Source organism: Stenella coeruleoalba (assembly GCF_951394435.1).
Source record: "Stenella coeruleoalba genome assembly, chromosome: 3".
Lineage (NCBI taxonomy): Eukaryota > Metazoa > Chordata > Mammalia > Artiodactyla > Delphinidae > Stenella > Stenella coeruleoalba.
Genome location: NC_137148.1, coordinates 151,909,820 through 151,928,377, shown reverse-complemented (window position 1 = coordinate 151,928,377; position 18,558 = coordinate 151,909,820). Strand labels below are relative to the sequence as shown.

The 18,558-nt window shown below is 39.9% G+C and overlaps 1 protein-coding gene across 1 annotated transcript in view; it reads left to right on the top strand.

The window, feature by feature from the left end:
• Positions 1–18,558, top strand: part of LOC307185050 (uncharacterized protein) — a 266,990-nt gene that overhangs the window by 78,217 nt on the left and 170,215 nt on the right. The window lies entirely within an intron of this gene.

The window sequence follows — 18,558 nt, the reverse complement described above, 5'->3', positions numbered from 1 at the left end:
CAGGCGTGACTGAATAACTCATTGGCCATGGGGGATTGAGCTCAATCTTGAGTGGCTCTTCCCTGCCCTGAGGGCAAGGGGGTGGGACTGAAAGTTCCAACCCTGAGGGCAAGGGGGTGGGACTGAAAGTTCCAACGTCTAATCACAAGGTTGGCTCCACAGGCTGCCTGCTCCCATCCTTAGGTGCTTTCCAAAGATCACCTTGTTAACATAACAAAAGACATCATTATCATCTCATCACTTAGGAAATCCCAAGGGTTTTAAAAACTCTGGCAGAAACTGGGACAGAGACCAAACATATAATTCTTATTACTCCTAAAGCACAGTTATCTAGGTAAATGTTTGTATCACCCCAAACAGGCAGTAGTCACCAGGGAAAATAAGTTAATTGCCAGTCTTTTCTATTAATTTTTAAAAATCAGATTTAAGAAGAGAATTTTTTGAATGGCCAGTGAAAATGTCTCTTACTTTAGCTCTTGCCCTTTTCTACTTATTATTTATTTTTTCAGTTTTTAGTTTAGTTTTGAAAACTGTCTTTAAGTTACTTTAAGGTTAGAACCGAACCTTCCAGGGTTAAAAAAATATTGCGTCTCTTGAAAGAGATTATTTTAGACTTAGTGAAATGGATTTGATGCTAGAGAACATTTGACCTTTTTGAAATGATTTACATTATATCAGCTACATTTTAAGTCCAGCAACTGTAACCAAAAAAAAGAAGAAAAAAACCCTACTAATTAAGGCAACTTTGCAGATTGATGGCATTATATTATCAATTAAGATCTCAGTTTTAAACCAGATTTTTCCTCTAAATAGTGATCCAAAGAACACTAGTTTTACTGTCATTCTAATTAGTCAGACAGCCTTCTGATTGTTTAGTGCCTTCACTTGAAGTTTGTTAAATATTTTGAATCCCACCTATGCTCCCATGGGACATTAGTGAATGTGAAGTCAACAAAAAAGAAAAAAAGTAAGAGAAAGGATTTTGTAGTAAAATAAACTTGAGAAATCCTGGGTTCAGGAAATTTAAACATGTTTCGAGACTGGAGGACTTTTGAGATGTGGAATGAGCTATAATGTGCTCTGTGATTTTCACTGTTAAGTAGAGTTTGGTCTGAAGTGTTTTTAAACTTTATTTGGCTCTACAACCCTTTGTCAGTGGAACATTTTAAAGGACTCTTTGTTTCTAGCAACTTTGGAAAATGCTGTTCTGGTCTCAGTTAAGCCCTTGAAATCTTAGCATTTGGAAGGAGATCCACACACAAGCTCATCCAATTTCTGGTACAGAAATCTACCATGTATCCCTGCTATAGGCTCACTCAGCTGTGGATGAGTATTTTGATAACAAAATGCTCACTACCCATAAATCAGCTGATTCTATAGTCGGAATGCTGGTCTGTTAGGAGGTTTTAACTTTTTAAGTGCCTTTTACTCTTAGAAAATTTTAAGTTTTAAAATTTTGTCTATTGGACCTAGATCTGATCTCTGGATTAAGATAAGTCCTACTCAAGTAAAACAATCCTTATTTTTCAAGGATGATTTGTACATGAAAAAAAAAATCCATATACTTCAAATCATCTGTAAATAGTGACTGAAGAGTAATTGAAAATACATTTGAAAATAATTTTCATTTGAAATTTATGTCAAAATATGTTATTATATAAACGAATCCAGTATATTTTCTCTTATAGCCAGTAAAATTTAGGTTAAATTTTAATTAAGCACAAGTGCTACAATTAAAAAAAAGAATTACATTCTGTTTCGAGTGATTATTTCAGCAAAACTGGTTTATGGGACAGTAAACTGTCCTTCACTGCATGTTCAATGTTAGCAGCTCAAACAGGCTAATTCTGGTAAAAATTCAACAGTTTTCCAAGGCCTTCTCTTAATTATTTGATACTCAATTGTTTTTTCTTTTACTTCTATTGTATCTCTTCTTTAAATTGTTAACTGCACATCCTCATTTATCAATGGCTTTGTATGTTTAACCCAGCAGATCTCTGGTATTATTTACAATGGCTTCATGATATTATATCTTTAAAATTCAGAATCTCACTTTAAAGTTGATTTGAATTTTATTTCTATTATACGGTATTATGTTTATGTTATGAATCCATCAGTGAGTAATTTTCTGAAAGAGGATGAGCAGTTTGCTGACTTAGAAGGGCTGGAATCTATAGACACCTTAACATTAAGATGTAGATAACGAATAGTTGGATGACAAGAAACCCTGTTATATGAAAACAGGAATAATAATGAGTGTTCCAAATCTTATCTTTTCTGTTCTTACTTTTCTCCAAAGGTTAGTTCTAGAGTCCTTAGTTCTCCATTCAGTATTAAATGATTGACTATTTGCAGCCTTCCCACCATTCTCCCCACTTCTAGGTCTGAGTTGGATAAACCTTTTGGTTTCATCCTTTCTTTGTGAAGTAGTGTTCCTAGTCAAGCCAGAAGGCTGTTCCATTAAAGGTTTAGCATTTTAGTAATTTTAGTAGTAAGGGTAAGGATAAGTGGTCTTCAGCCCGTCACAGTCTTCCACCCAACCTTTCTTCAGATGAATTTCCTGCAGTAGAAAAATTAGACAACCAGGCTGAATGATTGAGTCCCTGACTATGACTAGCAATGAACTACTCAGCCCTGGCTTCCTGAGCATGCCATCCTTCAAAAACAGCCTGCCAGATGGAATCTCAATCCCCTAGCTTGGCATTCAAGATACTCATACTCTAATCCACCAAAATCCAGTTCCAGTAGTTCTCCCCACTTCTTTCATACAGCAAATATCCATTCACCCAACTGCATTCGCTCATCTGGAGTACAAGTTCTTTTCCTTATATCCCAATATATCCCTATTTCATCTGCCTAGGAAGTCTTTCAACTTCTTCACAATCTTAAATCCTACATGGTCGTTACTTTCCTACCTTTACAACTTGACCTTAAGAAAATTTTTGCTTTCCAAGATCTATAAGTCAATCAATCAATAAACCATTAATAAGTTCATAGGCTGCTTCAATACAGTTCTCCTCAATACAAATATAGTTGTCAATCCTTAATAATTGACAGCTTATATTTGATCACATAGAAATGTATTTTAACTCACATATTTGTTATCTAAAATGATAGTATAGCACTCTTCATTTTGTTGGTTATTTTCACGTATTTTAATGTCAGTATCACCTCTTTGAAGACTTAAAGTATATGCTGTCCATTTTTTCAGTATTTTAGTATCCTGCCCTGTTTTACACTTAGTGGGTGTTCAATAAATGACTTCAACACTTCACAGAATGGAGAAAATTTTCCCAAATCCTACAAGCGTTGACCCTGTCTGACTTTGCACATCACTTGTTAATGGCAGCTGGGTAGTTGTGTTTGATAGAAATTCAAGAAAAAATTTCTACATGTTTCAAGACCAAAGCCACAGTCATATGAGGACCTTAGTCAGCATCATGAATATATTCTTAAACATATACAATGGAGAATTGCACTTTTATGATTTCGTGATGAACCACATGTAAAACAGTCATTCACATTTTATTTATTTATTATTATTTTAAAATATCTTTATTGGAGTATAATTGCTTTACAATGGTGTGTTAGTTTCTACTTTATAACAAAGTGAATCAGCTATACATATACATATATTCCCACCCCACATCTCCTCCCTCTTGCATCTCCCTCCCACCCTCCCTATCCCACCCCTCCAGGTGGTCACAAAGCACTGAGCTGATCTCCCTGTGCTATGTGGCTACTTCCCACTAGCTGTCTATTTTACATTTGGTAGTGTATATATGTCCATGCCACTCTCTCTTTGTCCCAGCTTACCCTTCCCCCTTCCAATGTCCTCAAGTCCATTCTCTATGTCTGCGTATTTATTCCTGTCCTGCCCCTAGGTTCTTCAGAACCATTTTTTCTTTCTTTCTTTTTCAGATTCCATATATATGTGTTAGCATATGGGATTTGTTTTTCTCTTTCTGACTTACTTCACTTTGTATGACAGACTCTAGGTCAATCCACCTCACTATGAATAACTCAATTTCGTTTCTTTTTACAGCTGAGTAATATTCCATTGTATATATGTGCCACACCTTCATTATCCATTCATCTGTCGCTGGACACTTAGGATGCTTCCATGTCCTGGCTATTGTAAATAGAGCTTCAAAGAACATTCTGGTACATGTCTCTTTTTGAATGATGATTTTTCAGGGTATATGCCCAGCAGTGGGATTGCTGGGTCATATGGTAGTCCTATTTTTAGTTTTTTAAGGACCCGACATACGGTTCTCCATAGTGACTGTATCAATTTACATTCCCAGCAACAGTACAAGAGTGTTCCCTTTTCTCCACACCCTCTCCAGCATTTATTGTTTGTAGATTTTTTTGATGATGGCCATTCTGACCGGTGTGAGGTGATACCTCATTGCACTTTTGATTTGCACTTCTCTAATGATTAGTGATGTTGAACATCCTTTCATGGGTTTGTTGTCAATCTGTATATTTTCTTTGGAGAAATGTCTGTTTAGGGCTTCTGCCCATTTTGGGATTGGCTTGTTTGTTTTCTTGATGTTGAGTTGCATGAGCTGCTTGTATATTTTGAGATTAATCCTTTGTCAGTTTCTTCATTTGCAAATATTTTCTCCCATTCTCAGGATTGTCTTTTCATCTTGTTTATGGTTTCCTTTGCTGTGCAAAAGCTTTGAAGTTTCATTAGGTCCCATTTGTTTATTTTTGTTTTTATTTCCATTTCTCTAGGAGGTGGGTCACAAAGGATCTTGCTGTGATTTATGTCATAGAGTATTCTGCCTATGTTTTATTCTAAGAGTTTTATAGCGTCTGGTCTTACATTTAGGTCTTTAATCCATTTTTTTTTTAACATCTTCATTGGGGTACAATTGCTTTACAATGGTGTGTTAGTTTCTGCTTTATAACAAAGTGAATCAGTTATACACATACATATTATCCCATATCTCTTCCCTCTTGCGTCTCCCTCCCTCCCACCCTCCCTATCCCACCCCTCCAGGCTGTCACAAAGCACCGAGCCAATATCCCTGTGCCATGCGGCTGCTTCCCACTAGCTATCTACCTTACTACGTTTGTTAGTGTGTATATGTCCATGACTCTCTCTCGCCCCGTCACAGCTCACCCTTCCCCCTCCCCATAACCTCAAGTCCGTTCTCTAGGAGGTCTGCGTCTTTATTCCTGCCTTACCCCTAGGTTCTTCATGACATTTTTTTTTTCTTAAATTCCATATATATGTGTTAGCATACGGTATTTGTCTTTTTCTTTCTGACTTACTTCACTCTGTATGACAGACTCTGGGTCTATCCACCTCATTACAAATAGCTCAATTTCGTTTCTTTTTATGGCTGAGTAATATTCCATTGTATATATGTGCCACATCTTCTTTATCCATTCATCCGATGATGGGCACTTAGGTTGTTTCCGTCTCCGGGCTATTGTAAATAAAGCTGCAATGAACATTTTGGTACATGACTCTTTTTGAATTTCGGTTTTCTCAGGGTATATGCCCAGTAGTGGGATTGCTGGGTCATATGGTAGTTCTATTTGTAGTTTTTTAAGGAACCTCCATACTGTTCTCCATAGTGGCTGAACCAATTCACATTCCCACCAGCAGTGCAAGAGGGTTCCCTTTTCTCCACACCCTCTCCAGCATTTATTGTTTCTAGATTTTTTGATGATGGCCATTCTGACTGGTGTGAGATGATATCTCATTGTAGTTTTGATTTGCATTTCTCTAATGATTAATGATGTTGAGCATTCTTTCATGTGTTTGTTGGCAGTCTGTATATCTTCTTTGGAGAAATGTCTATTTAGGTCTTCTGCCCATTTTTGGATTGGGTTGTTTGTTTTTTTGTTGTTGAGCTGCATGAGCTGCTTGTAAATTTTGGAGATTAATCCTTTGTCGGTTGCTTCATTTGCAAATATTTTCTCCCATTCTGAGGGGTGTCTTTTGGTCTTGTTTATGGTTTCCTTTGCTGTGCAAAAGCTTTGAAGTTTCATTAGGTCCCATTTGTTTATTTTTGTTTTTATTTCCATTACTCTAGGGGGTGGGTCAGAAAGAATTTTGCTGTGATTTATGTCATAGAGTGTTCTGCCTATGTTTTCCTCTAATAGTTTGATAGTTTCAGGCCTTATATTTAGGTCTTTAATCCATTTTGAGCTTATTTTTGTGTATGGTGTTAGGGAGTGTTCTAATTTCATTCTTTTACATGTACCTGTCCAGTTTTCCCAGCACCACTCATTGAAGAGGCTGTCCTTTCTCCACTGTACATTACTGCCACCTTTATCAAAGATAAGGTGTCCATATGTGCATGGGTTTCTCTCTGGGCTTTCTATCCTGTTCCATTGATGTATCTTTCTGGTTTTGTGCCAGTACCATACCGTCTTGATAACTGTAGCTTTGTAGTATAGTCTGAAGTCAGGGAGCCTGATTCCTCCAGTTCCTTCTTTCGTTCTCAAGATTGCTTTGGCTATTCGGGGTCTTTTGTGTTTCCATACAAATTGCAAAATTTTTTGTTCTAGTTCTGTGAAAAATGCCAGTGGTAGTTTGATAGGGATTGCATTGAATCTATAGATTGCTTTGGGTAGTAGAGTCATTTTCACAATGTTGATTCTTCCAATCCAAGAACATGGTATATCTCTCCATCTATTTGTATCATCTTTAATTTCTTTCATCAGTGTCTTATAATTTTCTGCATACAGGTCTTTTGTCTCCTTAGGTAGGTTTATTCCTAGATATTTTATTCTTTTTGTTGCAATGGTAAATGGGAGTGTTTTCTTGATTTCACTTTCAGATTTTTCATCATTAGTATATAGGAATGCCAGAGATTTCTGTGCATTAATTTTGTATCCTGTCACTTTACCAAATTCATTGATTAGCTCTAGTAGTTTTCTGGTAGCATCTTTAGGGTTCTCTATGTATAGGATCATGTCATCTGCAAACAGTGACAGCTTTACTTCTTCTTTTCCGATTTGGATTCCTTTTATTTCCTTTTCTTCTCTGATTGCTGTGGCTAAAACTTCCAAAACTATGTTGAATAAGAGTGGTGAGAGTGGGCAACCTTGTCTTGTTCCTGATCTTAGTGGAAATGCTTTCAGTTTTTCACCATTGAGGACGATGTTGGCTGTGGGTTTGTCATATATGGCCTTTATTATGTTGAGGAAAGTTCCCTCTATGCCTACTTTCTGCAGGGTTTTTATCATAAATGGGTGTTGAATTTTGTCAAAAGCTTTCTCTACATCTATTGAGATGATCATATGGTTTTTCTCCTTCAATTTGTTAATATGGTGTATCACGTTGATTGATTTGCATATATTGAAGAATCCTTGCATACCTGGGATAAACCCCACTTGATCATGGTGTATGATCCGTTTAATGTGCTGTTGGATTCTGTCTGCTAGTATTTTGTTGAGGATCTTTGCATCTATGTTCATCAGTGATATTGGCCTGTAGTTTTCTTTCTTTGTGACATCCTTGTCTGGTTTTGGTATCAGGGTGATGGTGGCCTCGTAGAATGAGTTGGGGAGTGTTCCTCCCTCTGCTATATTTTGGAAGAGTCTGAGAAGGATAGGTGATAGCTCTTCTCTAAATGTTTGATAGAATTCGCCTGTGAAGCCATCTGGTCCTGGGCTTTTGCTTGTTGGAAGATTTTTAATCACAGTTTCAATTTCAGTGCTTGTGATTGGTCTGTTCATATTTTCTATTTCTTCCTGATTCAGTCTTGGCAGGTTGTGCCTTTCTAAGAATTTGTCCATTTCTTCCAGGTTGTCCATTTTATTGGCATAGAGTTGCTTGTAGTAATCTCTCATGATCTTTTGTATTTCTGCAGTGTCAGTTGTTACTTCTCCTTTTTCATTTCTAATTCTATTGATTTGAGTCTTCTCCCTTTTTTTCTTGGTGAGTCTGCTAATGACTTATCAATTTTGTTTATCCTTTCAAAGAACCGGCTTTTAGTTTTATTGATCTTTGCTATCGTTTCCTTCATTTCTTTTTCATTTATTTCTGATCTGATTTTTATGATTTCTTTCCTTCTGCTAACTTTGGGGGTTTTTTGTTCTTCTTTCTCTAATTGCTTTAGGTGCAAGGTTAGGTTGTTTATTCGAGATGTTTCCTGTTTCTTAAGGTAGGATTGTATTGCTATAAACTTCCCTCTTAGAACTGCTTTTGCTGCATCCCATAGATTTTGAGTCATCGTGTCTCCATTGTCATTTGTTTCTAGGTATTTTTTGATTTCCTCTTTGATTTCTTCAGTGATCACTTCGTTATTAAGTAGTGTATTGTTTAGCCTCCATGTGTTTGTATTTTTTTACAGATCGTTTCCTGTAATTGATATCGAGTCTCATAGCGTTGTGGTTGGAAAAGATACTTGATACAATTTCAATTTTCTTAAATTTACCAAGGCTTGATTTGTGACCCAAGATATGATCTATCCTGGAGAATGTTCCACGACCACTTGAGAAAAATGTGTATTCTGTTGTTTTTGGATGGAATGCCCTATAAATATCAATTAAGTCCATCTCGTTTAATGTATCATTTAAAGCTTGTGTTTCCTTATTTATTTTCATTTTGGATGATCTGTCCATGGGTGAAAGTGGGGTGTTAAAGTCCCCTACTATGAATGTGTTACTGTCGATTTCCCCTTTTATGGCTGTTAGTATTTGCCTTATGTATTGAGATGCTCCTATGTTGGGTGCATAAATATTTACAATTGTTATATCTTCTTCTTGGATCGATCCCTTGATCGTTATGTAGTGTCCTTCTTTGTCTCTTTTCATAGTCCTTATTTTAAAGTCTAGTTTGTCTGATATGAGAATTGCTACTCCAGCTTTCTTTTGGTTTCCATTTGCATGGAATATCTTTTTCCATCCCCTTACTTTCAGTCTGTATGTGTCTCTAGGTCTGAAGTGGGTCTCTTGTAGACAGCATATATAAGGGTCTTGTTTTTGTATCCATTCAGCTAATCTGTGTCTTTTGGTGGGAGCATTTAGTCCATTTACATTTAAGGTAATTATCGATATGTATGTTCCTATTCCCATTTTCTAAATTGTTTTGGGTTCGTTATTATAGGTCTTTTCCTTCTCTTGTGTTTCTTGCCTAGAGAAGATCCTTTAGCATTTGTTGTAAAGCTGGTTTGGTGGTGCTGAACTCTCTCAGCTTTTGCTTGTCTGTAAAGGTTTTAATTTCTCCATCAAATCTGAATGAGATCCTTGCTGGGTAGAGTAGTCTTGACTGCAGGTTTTTCTCCTTCATCACTTTCAATATGTCCTGCCACTCCCTTCTGGCTTGTAGGGTTTCTGCTGAGAGATCAGCTGTTAACCTTATGGGGATTCCCTTATGTGTTATTTGTTGTTTTTCCCTTGCTGCTTTTAATATGCTTTCTTTGTATTTAATTTTTGACAGTTTGATTAATATGTGTCTTGGCGTATTTCTCCTTGTATTTATCCTGTATGGGACTCTCTGTGCTTCCTGGACTTGATTAACTATTTCCTTTCCCTTATTAGGGAAGTTTTCAACTATAATCACTTCAAATATTTTCTCAGTCCCTTTCTTTTTCTCTTCTTCTTCTGGAACCCCTATAATTCGAATGTTGGTGCGTTTAATGTTGTCCCAGAGGTCTCTGAGACTGTCCTCAGTTCTTTTCATTCTTTTTTCTTTATTCTGCTCTGCAGTAGTTATTTCCACTATTTTATCTTCCAGGTCTCTTATCCATTCTTCTGCCTCAGTTATTCTGCTATTGATCCCATCTAGAGTACTTTTAATTTCCTTTATTGTGTTGTTCATGGTTGCTTGTTTCATCTTTAGTTCTTCTAGGTCCTTGTTAACTGATTCTTGCATTTTGTCCATTCTATTGTCCATTCTATCTCCAAGATTTCGGATCAACCTTACTATCATTATTCTGAATTCTTTTTCAGGTAGACTGCCTATTTCCTCTTCATTTGTTAGGTCTGGTGCATTTTTATCTTGCTCCTTTATCTGCTGTGTGTTTTTCTGTCTTCTCCTTTTGCTTATCTTACTGTGTTTGGGGTCTCCTTTTTGCAGGCTGCAGGTTCGTAGTTCCTCCTGTTTTTGATGTCTGTCTCCAGTGGCTAAGGTTGGTTCAGTGGGTTGTGTAGGCTTCCTGTTAGAGGGGACTAGTGCCTGTGTTGTGGTGGATGAGGCTGTATCTTGTCTCTCTAGTGGGCAGGTTCACGTCTGGTGGTGTGTTTTGGGGTGTCTGTGGCCTTATTATGATTTTAGGCAGCCTCTCTGCTAATGGGTGGGGTTGTGTTCCTGTTTTGCTAGTTGTTTGGCATAGGTTTTCCAGCACTGTGGCTTGCTGGTCGTTGAGTGAAGCTGGGTGCTGGTGTTAAGATGGAGGTCTCTGGGAGATTTTCGCCGTTTGATATTATGTGGAGCTGGGAGGTCTCTTGTTGACCAGTGTCCTGAAGTTGGCTCTCCTACCTCAGAGGCAGATCCCTGCCTCCTGGCTGGAGCACCAAGAGCTTTTCATCCACACGGCTCAGGATAAAAGGGAGAAAAAGTAGAGGGAATTAGTAGAAGTATGAGGAAAGAAAGAAGGAAAGGAGGGTAGGAAGGAAGGAAGAAAGAAAGAAAGAAGCAAAGAAGGAAAGAAGGCAAGAAGGAAAGAAAGGAGGGAGGGAGGGAGGGAGGAAGGAAGGAAGGAGGGAAAGAAGGAAAAAAGACAGAAAGAAAGAAGATACAGTAAAAATAAAATAAAGTTATTGAATTAAAAAATTCTTATTTAGAAAAAAAAAAGGGACGGATAGAATCTTAGGACAAATGTTGGAAGCAAAGCTATACTGACAAAATCTTACACAGAAGCATACACATACACCCTCACTAAAAGAGGTAAATGGGGAAAAATCATAAATCTTGCTGTCAGAGACCACCTCCTCAATTTGGGATGATTCGTTGTCTAAAGGAGGGAAGGAAGGAAGGAAAGAAAGAAAGAAAAAGGAAGAACGAAGGTAAAGTATAATAACGTTATTAAAATTAATTATTAAGAAAAAAATTTTTTAAAAAAATGGACGGATAGAACCCTAGGACAAATGGTGGAAGCAAGACTATACAGACAAGATCTCACACAGAAGCATACACATACACATTCACAAAAAGAGGAAAAGGGAAAAAATCATAGATCTTGCTCCTAAAGTCCACTTCCTTAATTTGGGATGATTGGTTGTCTATTCAGGTATTCCACAGATGCAGGGTATATCAAGTTGATTGTGGAGCTTTAATCCGCTGCTTCTGAGGCTGCTGGGAGAGATTTCCCTTTCTCTTCTTTGTTCTCACAGCTCCCAGGGCTCAGCTTTGGATTTGGCCCTGCCACTGCGTGTAGGTCGCTGGAGGGCGTCTGTTTTTTGCTCAGACAGGATGGGGTTAAAAGAGCCGCTGATTCGGGGGCTCTGGCGCACTCAGGCCAGCGGGGAGGGAGGGGCACGGAGTGCGGGGCAGGCCTGCGGTGGCAAAGGCCGGCGTGACTTTGCACCAGCCTGAGGCGCGCTGTGCGTTCTCCCGGGGAAGTTGTCCCTGGATCCCGGGAACCTGGCAGTGGCGGGCTGCACAGGCTCCGCGGAAGAGGGGTGTGGAGAGTGACCTGTGCTCGCACACAGGCCCCTTGGTGGCGGCAGCAGCAGCCTTAACGTCTCCCGCCCGCCTCTGGGGTCCGCGCTTTTAGCCGCGGTTTGCGACCGTCTCTGGATTCCGCGCTTTCAGCCGCGGCTCGCGCCCGTCTCTGGATTCCGCGCTTTCAGCCGCGGCTCGCGCCCGTCTCTGGGGTCCGCGCTTTCAGCCGCGGCTCGCGCCCGTCTCTGGGGTTCGCGCTTTTAGCCGCAGCTCGCGCCCGTTTCTGGAGTTCCTTTAAGCAGCGCTCTTAAACCCCTCTCCTCACGCCCCAGGAAACAAAGAGGGAAGGAAAAGTCCCCTGCCTCTTCGGCAGGTGCAGGCTTTTCCCCGGACTCCCTCCCGGCTAGCTGTGGTGCACTAACCCCTTCAGGCTATGTTCAAGCCGCCACCCCAGTCCTCTCCCTGCGTTCCGTCCGAAACCGAAACCCGAGCCTCAGAGCCTCAGCTCGCAGCCCCGCCCGCCCCGGCGGGTGAGCAGACAAGCCTCTCGGGCTGGTGAGTGCCGGTGGGCACCGATCCTCTGTGCGGGCATCTCCCCGCTTTGCCCTCCGCACCCGTTGCTGTGCACTCCTCCGCGGCTTCGAAGCTCCTCCCTCCGCCTCCCGCAGTCTCCGCCCGCGAAGGGGCTTCCTAGTGTGTGGAAACTTTTCCTCCTTCACAGCTCCCTCCCACTGGTGCAGGTGCCGTCCCTATTCTTTTGTCTCTGTTTTTTCTTTTTTTCTTTTGCCCTACCCAGGTATGTGGGGAGTTTCTTGCCTTTTGGGAGGTCTGAGGTCTTCTGCCAGCCTTCAGTAGGTGTTCTGTAGGAGCTGTTCCACGTGTAGATGTATTTCTGGTGTATCTGTGGGGAGGAAGGTGATCTCCGCGTCTTACTCTTCCGCCATCTTCCGCCTTCTCCTTTAATCCATTTTGAGTTTATTTTTGTGTATGGTGTTAGGGAGTGTTCTAATTTCATTCTTTTAAATGTAGCTGTCCAGTTTTCCCAGCACCATTATTGAAGAGGCTGTCTTTTCTCCATTGTATATTCTTGCCTCCTTTATGAAAAATAAGGTGACCATATGTGCATGGGTTTCTCTCTGGGCTTTCTATCCTGATCCATTGATGTATATTTCTGTCTTTGTGCCAGTACCATACTGTCTTGGTTACTGTACCTTTGTAATATAGTCTGAGGCCTGGGAGCGTAATTCCTCTAGCTCTGTTTTTCTTTCTCAAGATTGCTTTTGGTATTCAGGGTCTTTTGTGTTTCCATACAAATTGTGAAATTTTTTGTTCTAATTCTGTGAAAAATGCTGTTGGTAGTTGGATAGGTATTGCATTGAATCTGTAGATTGCCGTGGGTAGTATTGTCATTTTCACAATGTTGATTCTTCCAATCCAAGAACATGGTATATCTCTCCATCTGTTTGTATCATGTTTAATTTCTTTCCTCAGTGTCTTACCGTTTTCTGCATAAAGGTCTTTTGTCTCCTTAGGTAGGTTTATTCCTAGGTATTTTATTCTTTTTGTTGCAGTGGTAAATGGGAGTGTTTCCTTAATTTGTGTTTCAGATTTTTCATTATTAGTGTATAGGAATGCAAGAGATTTCTGTTCATTTATTTTGTATCCTGCTATATAACCAAATTCATTGATTAGCTCTAGTAGTGTTCTGGTAGCATCTTTAGGATTCTCTATATATAGTATCGTGTCATCTGCAAACAGTGACAGCTTTACTTCTTCTTTTCCAATTCGGATTCCTTTTATTTCTTTTTCTTCTCTGATTTCTGTGGCTAGAACTTCCAAAACTATGTTGAATAATAGTGGTGAGAGTGAACAACCGTGTCTTGTTCCTCATCTTAGAGAAAATGGTTTCAGTTTTTCACCATTGAAAATGGTGTTGGCTGTGGGTTTGTCATATATGGCCTTTATTATGTTGAGGCAAGTTCCCTCTATGCCTACTTTCTGGAGGGTTTATATCATAAATGGGTGTTGAATTTTGTGGAAAGCTTTTCCTGCATCTATTGAGATGATCATATGGTTTTTCTCCTTCTGTGTGTTAATATGGTTTATCACATTGATTGATTTGCATATGTTGAAGAATGCTTTCATTCCTGGGATAAACCCCACTTGATCATGGTGTAGGATCCTTCTAATGTGCTGTTGGATTCTGTTTGCTAGTATTTTGTTGAGGATTTTTTCATCTATGTTCATCAGTGATATTGGCCTGTAGTTTTCTTTCTTTGTGACATCCTTGTCTGGTTTTGGTATCAGGGTGATGGTGGCCTCGTAGAATGAGTTTGGGAATGTTTCTCCCTCTGCTATATTTTGGAAGAGTTTGAGAAGGATAGGTGTTAGCTCTTCTCTAAATGTTTGCTAGAACTCGCCTGTGAAACCATCTGGTCCTGGGCTTTTGTTTGTTGGAAGATTTTTAATCATGGTCTCTATTTCAGTGCTTCTGATTGGTGTCTTTATATTTTCTATTTCTTCCTAGTTCAGTCTCAGAAGGTTGTGCATTTCTAAGAATTTGTGTATTTCTTCCAGGTTGTCCATTTTATTGGCATAGAGTTGCTTGTAGTGATCTCTCATGATCCATTGTATTTCTGCAGTGTCAGTTGTTACTTCTCCTTTTTTATTTCTAATTCTATTGATTTGAGTCTTCTCCCTTTTTTTCTTGGTGAGTCTGGCTAATGGTTTATCAATTTTGTTTATCTTCTCAAAGAACCAGCTTTTAGTTTTATTGATTTTTGCTTTCATTTCCTTCATTTGTTTTTCATTTATTTCTGATCTGATTTTTATGATTTCTTTCCTTCTGCTAACTTTGGGGGGTTTTTTGTTCTTCTTTCCCTGTTTGCTTTAAGTGTAAGGTTAGATTGTTTATTTGAGTTGTTTCTTCCTTCTTGAGGTAGGCTTGTATTGCTATAAACTGCCCTCTTACAACTGCTTTTGCAGCATCCCATAGGTTTTGCGTCATCGTGTTTTCATTGTCATTCATTTCTAGGTATTTTTTGATTTCTTCAGTGATCTCTTGGTAATTTAGTAACATATTGCTTAACCTCTATGTTTTTGTATTTTTTACAGTTTTTTTTCCTGTAATTGATACCTAGTCTTGTAGCATTATGGTCAGAATAGGTACTTGGTATGATTTTAATTTTCTTACATTTACCAGGGCTTGACTTGTGACAAGTCAATATATGATCTATCCTGGAGAATGTTCCATGAGCACTTGAGAAGAAAGTGTATTCTGTTCTTTATGATGGAATGTTCTGTAAATATCAATTAAGTCCATCTTGTTTAATGTGTCATTTAAAGCTTGTGTTTCCTTATTTATTTTCATTTTGGATGATCTGTCCTTTGGTGAAAGTGGGGTGTTTAAAGTCCCCTCCTATGATTGTGTTACTGTTGATTTCGCCTTCTATGGCTGTTAGCATTTGCCTTATGTATTGAGGTGCTCCTATTTTAGGTGCATAAATATTTACAATTGTTATATCTTCTTCTTGGATTGATCCCTTGATCATTATGTAGTGTCCTTCTTTGTCTCTTGTAATAGTCTTTATTTTAAAGTCTATTTTGTCTGATATGAGAATTGCTATTCCAGCTTTCTTTTGATATCCATTTGCATGGAATATCTTTTTCCATCCCCTCACTTTCAGTCTGTATGTGTCCCTAGTATGTGTCTGAAGTGGTTCCTTTGTAGACAGCATATATAGGGGTTTTGTTTTTGTGTCCATTCAGCCAGTCTATGTCCTTTGGTTGGAGCATTTAATTCATTTACATTAAGATAGTTATTGATATGTATGTTCCTATTCTCATTTTCTTAATTCTTTTGGGTTTGTTATTGGAGGTTTTTTCCTTCTCTTGTGTTTCCTATCTAGAGAATTTCCTTTAGCATTTGTAGTAAAGCTGGTTTTGTGGTGCTGAATTCTCTTAGCCTTGGCTTGTCTGTAAAGGTTTTAATTTCTCCGTCGAATCTGAATGAGATCCTTGCTGGGTAGAATTATCTTGGTTGTAGGTTTTTCCCTTTCATCACTTTGAATATGTCTTGCCACTCCCTTCTGGCTTGCAGAGTTTCTGCTGAAAGGTCAGTTGTTAACCTTATGGGGATTCCCTTGTATGTTATGTGTTGTTTTCCCTTGCTGCTTTTAATATTTTTTCTTTGTATTTAATTTTTGATAGTTTGATTAATATGTGTCTTGGCATGTTTCTCCTTGGATATTTCCTGTATGGCACTGTCTGCGCTTCCTGGACTTGATTGCCTATTTCCTTTCCCATATAAGGGAAGTTTCCAACTGTATTCTCCTCAAATATTTTCTCAGTCCCTTTCTTTTTCTCTTCTTCTTCTGCGACCCCTATAATTCGAATGTTGGTTCATATATGGCCTTTATTATGTTGAGGCAAGTTCCCTCTATGCCTACTTTCTGGAGGGTTTATATCATAAATGGGTGTTGAATTTTGTGGAAAGCTTTTCCTGCATCTATTGAGATGATCATATGGTTTTTCTCCTTCTGTGTGTTAATATGGTTTATCACATTAATATTGTCCCAGAGGTCTCTGAGACTGTCCTCAATTCTTTTTATTCTTTTTTCTTTATTCTGCTCTGCAGTGGTTATTTCTACTATTTTATCTTCCAGGTCACTTTTCTGTTCTTCTGCCTCAGTTATTCTGCTATTGATTCCTTACAGAGAATTTTAAATTTCATTTATTGTGTTCTTCATCATTGTTTGTTTGCTCTTTAGTTCTTCTAGGTCCTTGTTAAACGTTTATTGTATTTTCTCCATTCTATTTCCAAGCTTTTGGCTCATCTTTACTATGATTACTCTGAGTTCTTTTTCAGGTGGACTGCCTATTTCCTCCTCATTTGTTTGGTCTGGTGGGTTTTTTCCTTGTTCCTTCATCTGCTGTGTATTTCTCTGTCTTCTCATTTTGCTTAACTTACTGTGTTTGGGGTCTCCTTTTTGCAGGCTGCAGGCTCGTAGTTCCTGCTGTTTTTGGTGTCTGCCCCCAGTGGCTAAGGTAGGTTCAGTGGGTTGTGTAGGCTTCCTGGTGGATGGGAGTGGTGCCTGTGTTCTGGTGGATGAGGCTGCATCTTGTCTTTCAGGTGGGCAGGACCGCATCCTGTGGTGTGTTTTGGGGTGTCTGTGACCTTATTATGATTTTAGGCAGCCTGTGTGCTAATGGGTGGGGTTATGTTCCTCTCTTGCTAGTTGTTTGGCATAGGGTTTCCAGCACTGTAGCTTGCTGGTCGTTGAGTGGAGCTGGGTGTTAGCGTTTAGATGGAGATCTCTGGGAGAGCTTTCGCCTTTTGATATTACGTGGTGCTGGGGGGGGTCTCTTGTGGACCAATGTCCTGAACTTGGCTCTCCTGCCTCAGAGGCACAGGCCTGACACCCTTCAGAGCACCAAGACCCTGTCAGCCACACGGCTCAGAACAAAAGGGAGAAAAAAGAAAGTAAAAAATAAAATAAAGTTATTAAAATAAAAAAATATTAAAATTTTTTAAAAATTAAAAAGTAATTTAAAAAAAGAAAGAAAGAAAGAAGAGAGCAACCAAACCAAAAAAGAAATCCACCAATGATAACAGGCCCTATAAACTATACTAAAAAGCAAAGAAACAAAAGACGTACAGACAGAACCATAGGACAAATGGTATAAGCAAAGCTATACAGACAAAATCACAGAAAGTCCACCGCCTCAATTTTGGGATGATTCATTGTCTATTCAGGTATTCCACTGCTGGGATAGATTTCCCTTTTTCTTCTTTGTTTGCACAGCTCCTGGGGCTCAGCTTTGGATTTGGCCCTGCCTCTGCGTGTAGGTCACCTGAGGGCGTCTTTTCTTCACCCAGACAGTACAGGGTTAAAGGAGCAGCTGCTTCGGGGGCTCTGGCTCACTCAGGCCGGGCGGAGGGTGGGGTACGGAGTGCGGGGTGAGCCTGCCGCAGCAGAGGCCAGCGTGATGTTGCACCAGCCTGAGGCACGCTGTGCGTTCTCCCGCGGAAGTTGTCCCTGGAATTCGGGACCCTGGCAATGGCGGGCTGCAAAGGCTCCCGGGAGGGGAAGTGTGGACAGTGGCTTGTGCTTTCACACAGGATTCTTGGTGGCTGCAGCAGCAGCCTTAGCATCTTATGCCTGTCTCTGGGATCCGCGCTGATAGCCGCGGCTCGCGCCCGTCTCTGGAGCTCGTTTCGGCAGTGCTTTATTAATCCCCTCTTCTTGTGCACCCCGAAACAGTGGTGTCTTGCCTCTTAGGCAGATCCAGACATTTTCCTGAACTCCCTCCCAGCTAGCTGTGGCACACTAGCCCCCTTCAGGCTGTGTTCACACAGCCAACCCCAGTCCTCTCCCTGGGATCTCACCTCTGAAGCCCGAGCCTCAGCTCCCAGCCCCCACCTGCCCTGGCAGGTGAGCAGAGAAGCCTCTGAGGCTGGTGAGTGCTGGTCAGCACCGATCTGTGCGGGATGCTCTCCGCTTTGCCCTTCGCACCCCTGTTGCCATGCTCTCCTCCGTGTCTCCAAAGCTTCCCCCCACCCACTGCTCCCTGTCTCTACCAGTGAAGGGGCTTCATAGTGTGTGGAAACTTTTCCTCCTTCACAGCTCCCTCCCAGAGGTGCAGGTTCCATCCCTATTCTTTTGTCTCTGTTTTTTCTTTTTTCTTTTGCCCTACCCAGGCACGTGGGGAGTTTCTTGCCTTTTGGGAAGTCTGAGGTCTTCTGCCAGTGTTTAGTAGGTGTTCTGTAGTTGTTCCACATGTAGATGTATTTCTGATGTATCTGTGGAGAGGAAGGTGATCTCCACGTCTTACTCCTCTGCCATCTTGAAGGTTCATTCATATTTTAAATACTCTTCAGAGCACAATTTTTTAACTTTTGTTTCTCTAAACATAATTATTTAATAATTAAGAGGTGTCAAAATATTACAGTTGGTTTTTCTTGTCATTCTGTTTGTTTG